We start from the raw sequence: 16,131 nt of genomic DNA on the forward strand, positions 1-16,131 counted from the left end.
GCCACTCCGTGACTTGGAGCACATCACAGTCTTTGAAGTCTGATCCAATTTTTGCTGCTCACCATTTGATGTTGAAAGGATGAAATGAGGAAAACGTAGAGTTTTTGCCAGTAACTCTGCTGAGCATATGTAAGATTAAAAAAGCAAAATCCTTTGGAGGATGTACTTAGAAATGTTAAGCAGATTAATACTTTCCTATAGCTCTTTTATTTAAAGATAAAATTAAATATGAGAGGATGTCTGTGTGTGCTGTTATTTTCACCCTCACAATTAAGTCAGTGTGCTGCTATTTGCAGGAAGGTAGGGGTAACAGAGGGGCCTATGCGATTGCATTAGCATGTGATTAACATTGCAAAACACATTCATGGGTTCTAGTAAATGCATCTGCCAAAACAGTAAATTCAAAATAAATTAATTTGAATCCAGTGACTGAGTAAGAAACAATAATAAGACATGACTATGAACCAATAATAAATAGGCATCCTGCTTTTACTTGTCTGTCTGTCTGTCCGTCTGTCCGTCCGTCCGTCCGTCTGTCTGTCTTCTGTTTCCATTGACAGTATTCTTCAGGCTGTGTTTATGCCTCTTCTTTAAAGGTTGCCTCCGACAACCATAATAGACAAGTGAGAGACGACAGCAGAGACAAAGGGATAGAAGGAAGACACAGTAGTGAAGCCTTGCAGGGAGACAGGCAGTCTGCGAGACACACAGTGTAAACAAGGTAAGCCCGAGCACACAGCTGGCGGGTGCAGGTAATTACAAAAGGAGACAGGAGAAATCCTGCTTTAATGGATAAAGTGCCATTTTTAATACAGAACCCCTTTCAACCTTTCATCCCTACCAATCCTTCCTGCCATTTTTCTGTTGACAACAAAGGGATGGTGTATTATGAGTAATCATTTCTGTGGTATTTTAATAACCTGGGTCAGCTCATCATAAACGACGTCTCATCGCGAGGGTTTTAGAAGCACCGAGCACTTCAAAGCCTCATTCTCCCACACGCCGAGCCCTTCACTAAAGATCCCATCAATGTCTCTAATAGACCCACATAGTAATGGTGACAGGAAAAAACACAAACCCTGATTTGTTGAACATATGTTTGGTTTGCTTTTTGCCCAAGGCGCTGAATTCCATTAATTCATGCTGCCTGGGAGGCTGAGTGGGTGGCTGAACAGGGGGTTGCTGATTACGGCCGTCACCCAGCCCACCGCTAGCCTGTCTGGGTAATGGGGGCTCGGCCCTTCATTAATGTTATTAGGAGTCTGAGGTAAGAGACAGAGGTGGAATACCGTTTAGCAGCGCGGCCAGGAGATTATGTGGATTAGACATGATAATATAACACAGACAGTGCTCTCCAGCGGGCGCAGGATTAGTGTCAGTACGCCACAGCAGGTCTGGGTTAGATAGCGGCTAATCCGGTAATGCCAGATACAGGTGACCCCCGCTCTGAAGCATCACTGCCGCCGACGAGAGACTGCTTTTAAGAATTCATGACATGTGATGTGAATATAAAGGGAAGTGCTGGAAGGAGTAGTAGTTCCCTGCTTTATAGCAAAAATAATTAAGCAGTCATGCCATTATGAATTGGGAACAGTGTTTGGGAAAATATTCATTATTAATAGCTAGGTTCATTAATGAAGTTTGAAACTCCCCTCTCCTAAGAGCAGGGGAATAGTTTTTGGGCAAAAATGCTAAATGCTGTGATAAAACTTTTTCCTTTTCAATAAGCCATGGGCTTTCCTAATACTTTACTTCTGTTGTGTGCAGAGAACACACAGACTTTCAGGTGTCCATTATCCCTTTCCTCCCCCTTTGTGTTCTGAGGTCTGCTTGTGGCTCCAGTTGCTTTCAGGAAACCATATTTGAATACATTGAGGGAGGCCACGGTGGCTCAGAAACCCAGGGCACACTTTGATCCCTGCAGATCTGAGGCCTTTTTTTTTATCCTGAGGTTGAGCGAGTGATGGAAGCCTGGCCCTGCCAGATGTTTGGAGACCAGGCTTCTTCCTGTGTCTCATCCTGCTGACGCCCCTGGTGATCGCTTATATTCTGAGGTGAAACTGGAATGTTTCAGGACACCAACAGAGAAAGTTCAAAATCAGGCCAGGAAATTCAAATCCGCTTTTGCGTTTGGCCAAAACCGCTTTGGCACGACCTGGAACCTCTCCTTGAGTTTGATGGACTCTAAGTCCCTTCTCCAGTAAGTCATTTGACTGAGCCCAGCTCTGCTGTGTGGGCCAGGCCATCCAACCCCCTTTGTGCTTCAAAACAAAGAAAGCAAGACAGGAGGAGATTACCCCCAGTTTAAAAGATGTCTGTTTCAGTGTATGTTTAACACAGGGCTAAGGGACTATCCCCCAGCTTTAGCCAGATAGCCGCAGTGCTGTCTTTTATGGAGGGAAGGAGGGAAGAGAGAATTAAAGCACTCCACAGTCACAGCCCTTTCCTCGCATGTCTGAAGTGTCAACCTTTGATTTGCAACATTTTGTCACCGAGAAAGATCAGCGAGGCGCAGTCATGTAAACGGAACACTTAGAGTACGTAACTTCTCCCTACCTGTCTCACCGGCCTGAATATGAATACAATATGAACCATATTTCAAAACGAGTCACGTAGACGAAAGACTCTGCGAGTAACGTGGCGATATGATCAGAGTGCTGTTTACGCTCCTCAGTGTGGTAAACAGGCTGGTGCCGAGGATCAGTCAGAGGCTGACTTTATGGTTTATGAAAGCTGAGCTACTTATGTTAACAGGCTTTTTGAAGATTATAGTGCTGGTAAACATACATGTCAGGAGTGAGACTGTGATAAAGAGGAGTCGCAACACAGAGACCAATTACCACTGCGTCTGGGAAGACTCTTAACCTGGTCTTTTGAAGAGTAGGGAAGAAAATGGAAAGGAAAAGAGGAAGGCTCAGTACCTTTGAGGTTTCCTATTACTTATTGGTTATGGTCATGTACTTTGAACTATATAGCGTGTACTAGTCAATGTGCATTGATCTGGTTGGCACCCCGAGCTGTCCTGCAACTTTAAGTGATCAATGGGAACCCGGTATTAGGCCATGGTATTACCCAGCTGTGCTAAAACCCACATTCACTGATCCATCCCACTTTCCTACCATTCAACTACCCCATTACCACCAGCTCTTGACACCACTAACCACATGTCCTCTCACTTGCTGTGCAACCATGACGCCCCATTCCCCCAGCCCAGCGCCTACCCTCACCACCACCGCCATATCAACATACATCTGCAAGACAAATGATCCACCCTCTCCGTGTTCGTCAGACAAACGCTCTCCCTCCCTCTCCCTGTCTCTCAGCCTTTTGATTTATCTGTCTGTCTCCACACGTCATAGAGGCTGAACCGGATGCCTCACACATTTCTTCAGTTTTAGGCAAATTACAGGCACGTAGCCGAGATTTGGAGTGGATAGGAAGGCTCAATTTAACGGAAGGAAGAAAGAACTCCTCCCGTCTGCCACTACCTAGCATAATCCTCTTAATGTCAGTGAGAGTAGTTAACAGGATGTACTTCCAAACTACTCATCACAATTTCTACAGGATAATCTGTTTCAACGTACCTGTAGTATAGCAAGGTGTAAGATTATATTCAAACTTTGTGGCTTGGGTTATTTTGAACGCTTTTTTCGTAATCAGAACTTTTAGGATATCCAGATTGTTGAAGTTGTTGTCCTTTTAGAAATGGTTATAAGAATGTGTGTTACCCAACACAGTGCATTTCAGTTACTTTGGTTCGTCACTTTGCGGGATAGTTTCTCAATGACTGTGCGACTTCTCCTGTGCAACATACCAACATGCACTCACTGCTTAACCTGGAGGGCTGCACTGAGACATCATACAGAAGTCTGACAAATGATTGACAAGTGATTTTCCCGGCACATGAATATTTCTTCCGGAGTCAAGCCCCAAATCTTCCGTCAGTGGAAAATGATTGATTTCAGTGTGAAAAATTGGTCGTAAGTAACAACATCCTCTGCCTGCATTAGTGAAAAACAGATGCAGGAACTGCCCTTCGGAGCATAATCTAGAGAACCCTGTGATTTTCCGAGTGTGCCTTTTATAATTCAAAGCACATGGGTTACCATTTAAGTACGATGTCCCAAATGAAGACATTGGTAATAAATTACAGGAGTCCTGGAAAGCTCTGGAACTCCCCTTGAAGTTTGACTGGAGCTAGCTGTCTATTCAGGGACTTTCTGTTAGCAATAAACTGTGTGTGTGCGTGCGTACGTGTGTGTGTGAGGGGGTTTGCAGGGGAAAGAGAGGGGTCTGGGCTACACATGCCTCATTTAGACATCAAAGGACTCCACTGATGATTTTTCCTTATAATCCATGCCTTTTGCAGATCCGGCTCCCTCCATCTGAATAAACAAAGCCCAAGTGGTTAACTATGGTCTGGGAGAAGTCAGGTGATCCCAACACGTGAATCAGGAAGTAAATCGATACGTCTCCTAATTTATTCAGCTAAAATCCCTTTTAGCAGCTAATTTATTGAGGAGTATTCTGATTTTCAAGGGATTTACAACTGGTATGTAGAGATCAGAACCTCTTTGAAAATGAAATAAGTTGTCACGTTCTGACCTTTATTTTCCTTTGTTTTGTCTTTATTTAGTTGGTCAGGGCGTGAGTTGTATGTTTTGTGTTTCTGTGTTTAGGTTTCTGTTTCGGCCTAGTATGGTTCTCAATCAGAGGGAGGTGTCGTTAGTTGTCTCTGATTGAGAATCATACTTAGGTAGCCTGGGTTTCACTGTTGGTTTGTGGGTGTTTGTTTCCGGGTCTGTCACCACACGGGACTGTTTCGGTTTGGTTTTCGGTCATGGTCACATTTATTGTTTTGTAGTTCTTAATGTTCAGTTTATGTTTTATAATAAACGATATGGACACTTGCCACGCTGCGTTTTGGTCCGATCCCTGCTACACTCTTCAGACGAAGAGGAGGAAATCTGCCGTTACAGAAGTACCTATCTCTAAATGATTCTCATCCTTTTTATCTGTCGATGCAAGCATGTACAATATGTAAGTATGCTGCAAAGAACAGCAAACTCTGCTGGGGGAAAAAATCTGATAAGGAAAATCAATGTTGAATGAATTGCAACACTTCTGTATTCTCTGTTGACCATTGATCTACCCCACACCAAACATCAGATGGTTCCCACCATCATTTAACAGGCCTGGTGTAAAGCCACTCTCTGACCTCTTCCCAGACCTACCTGGTTCCAAAGTGCTCTCATGCCTGAAGTCCATTTGGCAGCCTCAGTCCCTGTAAGGTATCTGCAGGAACAGCTTTCCTCTGGGACTGGCCTGGATCAAATGGCAGTGATTTTCCAAACGGAGGCGGAGATGGGAAGCCTGACCCATCCTCTGATCTGCTATATGCTTTAATCACTGCGGGTCAGGCTGGATAAATGGAGATGTTGGAACTGGGAGTTTTTGACTCCTGGACTGCACACTCACACAGGGATCCAGGTGTATACAAGTTACAGCTGTTCACTCAGGATGGAGGGTCTAAAGTGAATAGAGAAAGCATCTCAACTCAGACCACGAACATAAATATCCTCCATTCAGGCATCTAATGCTATAATGAATCATTCCTTTGCCATAAACATTCATGATGTCCTTCGTTTCTTTGTTTTAAAGGAAAGGGCAATGTCTTACTGAACAGAACTTGGTTGGAATCTTGATTAGAAAATGAATGTCAACTATCAAGATTGCATGTCAGCTACCAAGCTAACTAGCTATCTAGAGCACAACTACTTTGTTTTTCTTAACATGTTTTGTTCCAGTGATAAACAGTGCATGTGTCACGACTTCCGCCGAAGTCGGTCCCTCTCCTTGTTCGGGCGGCGTTCGGCGGTCGACGTCACCGGCGTTCTAGCCATCGCCGATCCACTTTTCATTTTCCATTTTTTTGTCTTTGTCTTACACACCTGGTTTCAATCCCCCAATTACCGGTTCATTATTTAACCCTCTGTTCCCCCATGTTTTTTTTGTGAGTAATTGTTTCTATGTCGGAAGGTCCGTTATTGTGGGCTCTGTTTTTGTATTCCATTTATTATATGTTGAGTAATATACATTTATTTACTCATATCTGCTGTCCTGCGCCTGACTCCTATACACCAGCTACTCACAGACTTCCTTACAGCATGCTGCTATGTACTGTAGTTGCAATATTCTGCAATATGATTACATTATGACACTTTGTTCAAGGCCGTCAGGATTCATTATTCTTAATTGAGTGCTTTGATTCGGTTTCAGGGGAATTTAAATGTGCTTATCAAACCCATTTCAAACGTCATTAGCAGAATAATGTCCCCCACACAATTTTTTTTGTAAAAACCTTCAGCCGATTGAAGCTTACGTCAATTGGCCATGCTCCCAGCAAGCTTTGTGGTGCCATTGGGAAAAGATGAGCATCAACCAATTGGTGCTTATGTCAATACATTGCATTCAATGGGAAAAGATGAGTGTCAACCAATTGACGCTTATGTCATACATTGCATTCAATGGGAAAAGATGAGTGTCAACCAATTGAAGCTTATGTCAATACATTGCATTAAAAATTATGTTAAATAAGCCTTTCACTAACTAATACTCACACTTTACCTTTTTCCCCCTTACTAGCTCTGACTTTGCTGATAGCTACTTTATTGAGGAAAAATGTGTTTACTATGACTGTCATATGTGGTTGTCCCACCTAGCTATCTTAAGATGAATGCACTAACTGTAAGTTACTCTGGATAAGTCTGCTAAATGACTAAAATGTAAATGAGTGTCAACCAATTGATGCTTATGTCACTATATTCTAGTCAATGGGAAAATATGAAAAGGTGAGACTTACAGACAGAAATACAGACCTCTCTCTCTGTCTTTCTCTCTACCTCCTCTTCTCTCTCCTCCCCCTTCTTTCACCCTTTCCCCCTCTCGCCCCCTCTCTCTTTCTTCCTCCTATCTCCTTCCTCTCTCTATCGCTCTCCCTCTCTCCCCTCCTTCACCTTCTCTCTCCCCCTCCCTCCCACCATCTCCCCCTTATCTCCCTCCCCCTCCATTCACTCGCCCTCCTTCTCCCCTCCCTCCCACCATCTCCCCCTTATCTCCCTCTCTCCCCTCCGTCACCTTCTCTCTCCCCCTCCCTCCCACCATCTCCCCTTATCTCCCTCTCTCCCCTCCTTCACCTTCTCTCTCCCCCTCCCTCCCACCATCTCCCCTTATCTCCCTCTCTCCCCTCCTTCACCTTCTCTCTCCCCTCCCTCCCACCATCTCCCCCTTATCTCCCTCCCCCTCCATTCACTCGCCCTCCTTCTTCCCCTCCTCCTCCCTCCTCTCATCTCCCCTTATCTCCCTCCCCCTCCATTCACTCGCCCACCTTCTCTCTCCCCCCTCCCTCCCACCATCTCCCCTTATCTCCCTCCCCCTCCATTCACTCACCCTCCTTCTTCCCCTCCTCCTCCCTCCTCTCATCTCCCCCTTATCTCCCTCCCCCTCCATTCACTCGCCCACCTTCTTTCTCCCCCTCCCTCCCACCATCTCCCCTTATCTCCCTCCCCCTCCATTCACTCGCCCTCCTTCTTCCCCTCCTCCTCCTTCCTCTCATCTCTCTCAATTCAATTAAAGGGCTTTATTGGCATTGGAAACAAATGTTAACATTGACAAAGCAAGTGAGATAGATAATAAACAAAAGTGAAATAAACAATAAAAATGAACAGTAAACTTTACACTCACAGAAGTTCCAAAAGAATAAAGACATTTCAAATGTCAAATTATGTCTATATACACTGTTGTATATACAGCTCTGTATGTGTGTTGACTCTTTACCCAACCTACCCTCTCTCCTTCACCCTGTCCCTTTCTCTCTTCTCTCCTTCTCGCCCTCCCTCTCCCCTCCCTCTCTCCCTCTCTCCCTCCATTCTCTCCCTCCTTCTTTGCCTCCCCTCCGCCTTTTCTCATCTTCTTCTACCTCCTCTCTCTCCCTCCTCTCCAACCTCCACAGACAGGACATTGACGCCGAAAGACAGGCAGGCAGGCAGATGAAGGCAGACACACAGACAGTTTCTAGAACTGCAAGACCATTGTGTCCAATTGAGGTAAAAATGCTTTTGGATTGATTGACTTCCAATTTCATATGCCTGGACATGACGGTTCCCCGGTCACAAGTATATATAATTTGGGAAGATTCTACATTTTTAAGCCTTCAAAACAGCCCCTATGACTCCCAATTAAGTCACTTACTATAATTGTAGGAAGTAGAAATGAAATGTATGGCCTCCTGGGGACACTCTTTAACAATGCCCTGAGCTTCAAGTCTTTACGTTAAGAATGGACCGTTCTACAGAGGATGGAAGACAGTGTTTTTGTGTAACTGCAGGGAGAGAATGAATCCCCATGTTGAGGATGAATTAACCCATTTCATGTTGCCACAGTAAGCGGAACCTCAACACAGGGCATCCCTATAAGGCCACGATGAGTTGTGTGGAAGCGCGGTTAGCTGGCTCAATTACAGCCCACGGGTGGGTAATGGTTATGTGAGGGCTATAGGTAATGCTTTTCTATGGAAGAAAGGCCTTGTTCTCTGTGGGACCAAGTTTTCAATGAGAAGAGTTCATTTCACATGGTCAGGTTGTAGGCTTGCATTCATCGGGAGCATCTGTTGATCTCTCCCATACCTGGATTTTGTTTCCATTCTGCCAATGTCACTCAAAAGCTGTTCACTCCTTTACCGTCGGGCAGACTGTATTTGATCATGAGGTCTGATACCAACTTCAAGTCATGTCTACCTTTCTGTAATGTAGTGGGGGGTGGGGCGAATTAATTAGGGTTATTTCTAGGCTTGAGGCCCTTTAAAAAATATATATATTTCACCTTTATTTAACCAGGTAGGCTAGTTGAGAACAAGTTCCCATTTACAACTGCGACCTGGCCAAGATAAAGCAAAGCAGTTTGACACATACAACAACACAGAGTTACACATGGAATAAACAAACATACAGTCAATAATACAGTAGGAAAAAAATGATATATACAGTGTGTGCAAATGAGGTGAGGTAAGGCAATAAAATAGGCAATAGTGGCAAGGTAATACGATATGGCAATTAAACACTGGAGTAATAGATGTGTGGAAGATTAATGCGCAAGTAGAGATACTGGGGTGCAAAGGAGCAAAATAAATAAATAAATACAGTATGGGGATGTGGTAGTCGGATGGGCTATTTACAGACGGGCTATGTACAGGTTCAATTTACATTTACATTTAAGTCATTTAGCAGACGCTCTTATCCAGAGCGACTTACAAATTGGATCTGTGAGGTGCTCTGACAGCTGGTGCTTAAAGTCAGTGAGGGGGATATGAGTCTTCAGCTTCAGCAATATTTGCAGTTCATTCCAGTCATTGGCAGCAGAGAACTGGAAGGAAAGGCGGCCAAAGTAGAAATTGGCTTTGGGGGTGACCAGTGAAATATACCTGCTGGAGCGCGTGCTGTGGGGGTGCTGCTATGGTGACCAGTGAATTGAGATAAGGCGGGGTTTTACCTAGCAAAGACTTGTAGATGACCTTGAACAAATGGATTTGGGGATGAATATGAAGCGAGGGCCAGTCAACAAGAGCGTACAGGTCGCAGTGGTGGGTAGTACATGGGGCTTTGGTGACAAAATGGATGGTGTTAGACTTCATCCAATTTGTTAAGTAGAGTGTTGGAAGCTATTTTGTAAATGACATCGCTGAAGTCGAGGATCGTTAGGATAGTCAGTTTTACGAGGGTACCTTTGGTAGCATGAGTGGAGGATGCTTTGTTGCGAAATAGGAAGCCAATTCTAGATTTAATTTTGGATTGGAGATGCCTAATGTGGGTCTGGAAGGAGAGTTTACAGTTTAACCAGACACCTAGGTATTTGTAGTTGTCCACATATTCTAGGTCAGAACCGTCCAGAGTAGTGATGCTGGACGGTCGGGCAGGTGCGGGCAGTGATCGGTTGAAGAGCATGCATTTAGTTTTACTTGCATTTAAGAGCAGTTGGAGGCCACGGAATGAGTGTTGTATGGCATTGAAGCTCGTCTGGAGGTTAGTTAACAGTGTCCAAAGAAGGGCCAGACGTATACAGAATGGTGTCGTCTTCGTAGAGGTGGATCAGAGAATCACCAGCAGCAAGACCAACATCATTGATGTATACAGAGAAGAGAGTCAGCCCGAGAATTGAACCCTGTGGCACCCCCATAGAGACTGCCTGAGGTCCGGACAACAGGCCCTCCGATTTGACACACTGAACACTATCAGAGAAGTAGTTGGTGAACCAGGCGAGGCAGTCATTTGAGAAACCAAGGCTGTTGAGTCTGCCGATAAGAATGTGGTGATTGACAGAGTCGAAAGCCTTGGCCAGGTCGATGAATACGGCTGCACAGGACCTTGAGCGTGGCTAAGGTGCACCCATGACCAGCTCGGAAGCCAGATTGCATAGCGGAGAAGGTACGGTGGGATTCGATATGGTCAGTGATCTGTTTGTTAACTTGGCTTTCTAAGACCTTAGAAAGGCAGGGTTGGATAGATACAGTGGGGCAAAAAAGTATTTAGTCAGCCACCAATTGTGCAAGTTCTCCCACTTAAAAAGATGAGAGAGGCCTGTAATTTTCATCATAGGTACACAAATCAAATCAAATGTATTTATATAGCCCTTCGTACATCAGCTGATATCTCAAAGTGCTGTACAGAAACCCAGCCTAAAACCCCAAACAGCAAGCAATGCAGGTGTAGAAGCAAATTATGGTGGAAAATAAGTATTTGGTCACCTACAAACAAGCAAGATTTCTGGCTCTCACAGACCTGTAACTTCTTCTTTAAGAGGCTCCTCTGTCCTCCACTCGTTACCTGTATTAATGGCACCTGTTTGAACTTGTTATCAGTATAAAAGACACCTGTCCACAACCTCAAACAGTCACACTCCAAACTCCACTATGGCCAAGACCAAAGAGCTGTCAAAGGACACCAGAAACAAAATTGTAGACCTGCACCAGGCTGGGAAGACTGAATCTTCAATAGGTAAGCAGCTTGGTCTGAAGAAATCAACTGTGGGAGCAATTATTAGGAAATGGAAGACATACAAGACCACTGATAATCTCCCTCGGTCTGGGGCTCCACGCAAGATCTCACCCCGTGGGGTCAAAATGATCACAAGAACGGTGAGCAAAAATCCTAGAACCACACGGGGGGACCTAGTGAATGACCTGCAGAGAGCTGGGACCAAAGTAACAAAGCCTACCATCAGTAACACACTACGCTGCCAGGGACTCAAATCCTGCAGTGTCCCCCTGCTTAAGCCAATACATGTCCAGGCCCGTCTGAAGTTTGCTAGAGAGCATTTGGATGATCCAGAAGAAGATTGGGAGAATGTCATATGGTCAGATGAAACCAAAATATAAAACTTGTCGTGTTTGGAGAACAAAGAATGCTGAGTTGCATCCAAAGAACACCATACCTACTGTGAAGCATGGGGGTGGAAACATCATGCTTTGGGGCTGTTTTTCTGCAAAGAGACCAGGATGACTGATCAGTGTAAAGGAAAGAATGAATGGGGCCATGTATCGTGAGATTTTGAGTGAAAACCTCCTTCCATCAGCAAGGGCATTGAAGATGAAACGTGGCTGGGTCTTTCAGCATGACAATGATCCCAAACACACCGCCCGGGTAACGAAGGAGTGGCTTCGTAAGAAGCATTTCAAGGTCCTGGAGTGGCTTAGCCAGTCTCCAGATCTCAACCCCATAGAAAATCTTTGGAGGGAGTTGAAAGTCCGTGTTGCCCAGCAACAGCCCCAAGACATCACTGCTCTAGAGGAGATCTACATGGAGGAATGGGCCAAAATACCAGCAACAGTGTGTGAAAACCTTGTGAAGACTTACAGAAAACGTTTGACCTCTGTCGTTGCCAACAAAGGGTATATAACAAAAGTATTGAGAAACTTTTGTTATTGACCAAATACTTATTTTCCACCATAATTTGCAAATAAATTAATTTAAAATCCTACAATGTGATTTTCTGGATTTTTCCTAATTTTGTCTGTCATAGTTGAAGTGTACCTATGATGAATACAGGCCTCTCTAATCTTTTTAAGTGGGAGAACTTGAGCAATTGGTGGCTGACTAAATACTTTTTTGCCCCACTGTATAGGTCTGTAGCAGTTTGGGTCTAGAGTGTCTCCCCCTTTGAAGAGGGGGATGACCGCAGCAGCTTTCCAATCTTTGGGGATCTCAGACTATATGAAAGAGAGGTTGAACAGGCTTGTTATAGGGGTTGCAACAATTTCTGCAGATCATTTTAGAAAGAGAGGGTCCAGATTGTCTAGCCCGGCTGATTTGTAGGGGTCCAGATTTTGCAGCTCTTTCAGAACATCAGCTATCTTGATTTGGGTGAAGGAGAAATGGGGGAGGCTTGGGCGAGTTGCTGTGGGGGGTGCAGAGCACTTGACCGGGGTAGGGGTAGCCAGGTGGAAAACATGTCCAGCTGTAAAAAAAAAAATGCTTATTGGCCTCCCGGGTGGCGCAGTGGTCTAGGGCACTGGCAATGAAGCAGTGATCGCTGAGATCTTGGGTTAAGACAGCAGACGTGTATTTGGAGGGCAAGTTGGTTAGGGTGATATTTTTTTATTTTACCTTTATTTTACTAGGCAAGTCAGATAAGAACAAATTCTTATTTTCAATGACGGCTGTTACGCACGCCTCTATGAAGAGGGAACGCGACACCCTGCTACAACTAAACTCTCCGTGAAGCGAAAAAGGTATGGACTGTAGGTGCGAGTAAAAAATGACAACAAGCAGAATGTGGTACCGTTTACAAGGACTTTATTCCTTTACATGGTAATATGGGGAAAAGGGGCTGGACGGAACCAAAGCAAAGAAAGTAAATCTCAAAACCTCCCCCTCTCCTATCTTACCTGCCTACCCACTACTTACCTAATTTAGCACCACCTGGTGCCCTAACCAAAATACAGGGGGTGGTCCGCCCAGGTCTTACCTAGTGTGCCTAGACAGCGAATATGCTACGGGTATATGTATGCCCGCGGGCCTCTTGCCTAAGCACTCCCAAGGTGCCTTCCCCTTCTCCCCCTGGGAACAAATGAAACAGAATATTAAACAATTTTCAAACAAACTAACAAACGACATCAAATAAGCTCTATCTGAGCAACAAACTCACAAAATATACCAACTCTCAGCAAAATCAACCTCTAGCAAAATCTCTCTACAAAAAGCACTCTCTTCTGAACAGAACACTGGCTTTTTCTATAGCTTCTGAAGGAATGTGTAATTGGAGACAGCTGCGTCTTGACGAGGGGGCGGGGTCAGCTCTCCAATTAGCCCTGGAGTCGACCAATCAGCTGTTTGAAGGATTTCCGGAAGCCATTTCCTGAAATAAACACATGCACAAACACAAACTACAACACATAAACTGGGGAACGTAACAACGGCCTAGGAACAGTGGGTTAACTACCTGTTCAGGGGCAGAACAACAGATGTTGTACCTTGTCAGCTCGGGAAATTGAACTTGCAACCTTTCGGTTACTAGTCCAATGCTCTAACCACTAGGCTACCCTGCCGCCCCATATCCATGAGGGTGCCCGTGTTTACGGATTTGTACCTGGTAGGTTCATTGATAATTTGCGTGAGATTGAGGCCATCAAATTTAGATTGTAGGATGGCCGGGGTGTTAAGCATGTCCCAGTTTAGGTCACCTAGCAGCATGAGCTCTGAAGATAGATGGAGAGCAATCCATTCACATATGGTGTCCAGGGCCCTAACCATAAAGGGGTCTACACATAATACGCAAACAAAGCTGACGGAGCATAGCGCAATGTCAATTTTTGTCACAAAAGTGGCAGCTCCTTGTGGTGCGCTCAGACATTACTCCCGTGCCACTTGAACATTTGAATGTGCCGTATCATCCCTTTTGTAGCCATGGAGGCAGTGTTGTGTAGGTAATGAAGCTTGATTGGTTCCTTGATCGGATCTATAAGCTATAGGCTAGGCATCAAAGTAGACTATTTTGCATTAATAAGCTAATATAATCTCATTGACAATAAACCAAACAACATTGTAGCCTTATTAGAATCTCCCCAAAATGTATTTTGTTTTAAAGTAATAACTAATGATTCCGGGCTACTGGTGAAAACAGCTGCGAGATGTGTGCTTTTTCTCTACAACCAAAACATGATGACATTCTATTTTTAGCTGATATGGGAGTGAATACATTCAAGCAGCATATCAAATAAAATAAATGTTTATTTGTCAAATGCTTCGTAAACAACAGGTGTGGACTAACAGTGAAATGCTTACTTTACGGGCCCTTCCCAACAATGCCTGAGAGAAAGAAAATAGAGAAATATTAGAAAAGTAAAGCACGTAATAAAAGTATAGGTCCACGTCCTCCTGAGTGGCGCAGCGGTCTAAGGCACTGCATCGCAGTGTTGCGGCGTCACTACAGCCTGGGGTTTGATCCCAGGCTGTGTCATTACCAGCCGTAACCGGAAGTCCCATAGGGCGGTGCACAATTGGCCTGAGTTTGGCTGAGGGGACTTTATTTGGCTCATTGTGCTCTTGTGTCGGGTCGGGCACCTGCAGGCTGACTTCAGCCGTCAGTTGAACGGTGTTTCCTCCGACACATTGGTGCAGCTGGCTTCCGGGTTAAGTGAGCGGGTGTTAAGAAGCGCAGTTTTGCGGGTCATGTTTCGGATGGACGCATGACTCAACATTCGCCTATCCCGAGCCAATGAAAAGTTGCAACAATGAGACAAGATTGTAATCATGAAATTGGGGTAAAAGAATGTAAAGAAATAAAAGTATAGATACACAATGCGTAAGGATAACTTGGCTATATGCAAGAGGTACTATTTACGATGTTGATGTGCAGGGGTACGAGGTAATTAACCTGTTGCTTCTACTCGGGACGCTTGCGTCCCAACTAGAGCTCTGGAAATGCAAATGCGCTACGCTAAATGCTAATAGTATTAGTTAAAACTCAAAAGTTCATTAAAATACACATGCAGGGTATCGAATTAAAGCTACACTCGTTGTGAATCCAGGCAACAAGTCAGATTTTTAAAATGCTTTTCGGCGAAAGCATGAGAAGCTATTATCTGATAGCATGCAACACCCCAAAAGACCCACAGGGGACGTAAACAAAATAATTAGCATTTCGGCGTTACACAAACCGCACAATAAAATAGAAAACATTCATTACCTTTCACCATCTTCTTTGTTGGCACTCCTAGATGTCCCATAAACACTATTTGGGTCTTTATTTCGATTAAATCGGTCCATATAAAGACTAGATATCGTTATATGTAGACTGTGTGATAAACGAAAAAAACATAGTTTCAAAACGTAACGTCATTTTTTTAAATTAAAAAAGTTGACGATAAACTTTCACAAAACACTTCGAAATACGTTTGTAATGCAACTTTAGGTATTAGTAAACGTTAATAAGCGATAAAATTCATCAGGAGGCGATGTAAAGATCATTAGCTGTCCGTCTGGAAAAATGTCCGGCTAGAAACTCCTAGACCGGATTAGATACGGTGTCCTGCATGTGTTTGACCAAGAAAAAACTCGAAGGGAAATGACAAGACTCTAGACACCGTGTGGAAGCTGTAGGTACTGCAACCTCAGTCAATTAATTGTGGTTCACCTTTATCAATGGGATCAAGTAGCGCATGGATATATTTTCCCATTTTCAGTGATCAGTTTTTCCTGTGCTTTTCGATGTAAATGCCGTTCTGGTAAAGCCACAGCAGTGATTTAACCAGTTTTTTAAACGTCTGAGTGTTTTCTATCCACACAGACTAAGCAAATGCATATACTATATTCCTGGCATGAGTAGCAGGGCGCTGAAATGTTGCGCGATTTTTAACAGAATGTTCAAAAAAGTAGAGGGTCGACTGAAGAGGTTAAGGTTGATATGTACATATAACTAGGAATAAAGAGACAAGGCAAAAAGATGGATAATAAACAGTAGCAGAAACATATTTGATGAGTCAACAGAGTTAGTGCGAAGAGGGTCAATGCAGACAGTCCGGGTAGTTATGGTTAACTATTTAGTAGGTTTATGGCTTGGGGGTAGAAGTTGTTCAGGGTC

At 44.1% G+C, this 16,131-nt stretch overlaps 1 pseudogene; it reads left to right on the forward strand.

Annotated features, from left to right (window-relative positions):
* The window catches only part of LOC115134255 (myosin-IIIb-like), a 104,709-nt pseudogene that overhangs the window by 80,936 nt on the left and 7,642 nt on the right, over nucleotides 1-16,131 (forward strand).

The sequence above is a fragment of the Oncorhynchus nerka genome, linkage group LG1 (assembly GCF_034236695.1).
Source record: "Oncorhynchus nerka isolate Pitt River linkage group LG1, Oner_Uvic_2.0, whole genome shotgun sequence".
Classification (NCBI taxonomy): domain Eukaryota; kingdom Metazoa; phylum Chordata; class Actinopteri; order Salmoniformes; family Salmonidae; genus Oncorhynchus; species Oncorhynchus nerka.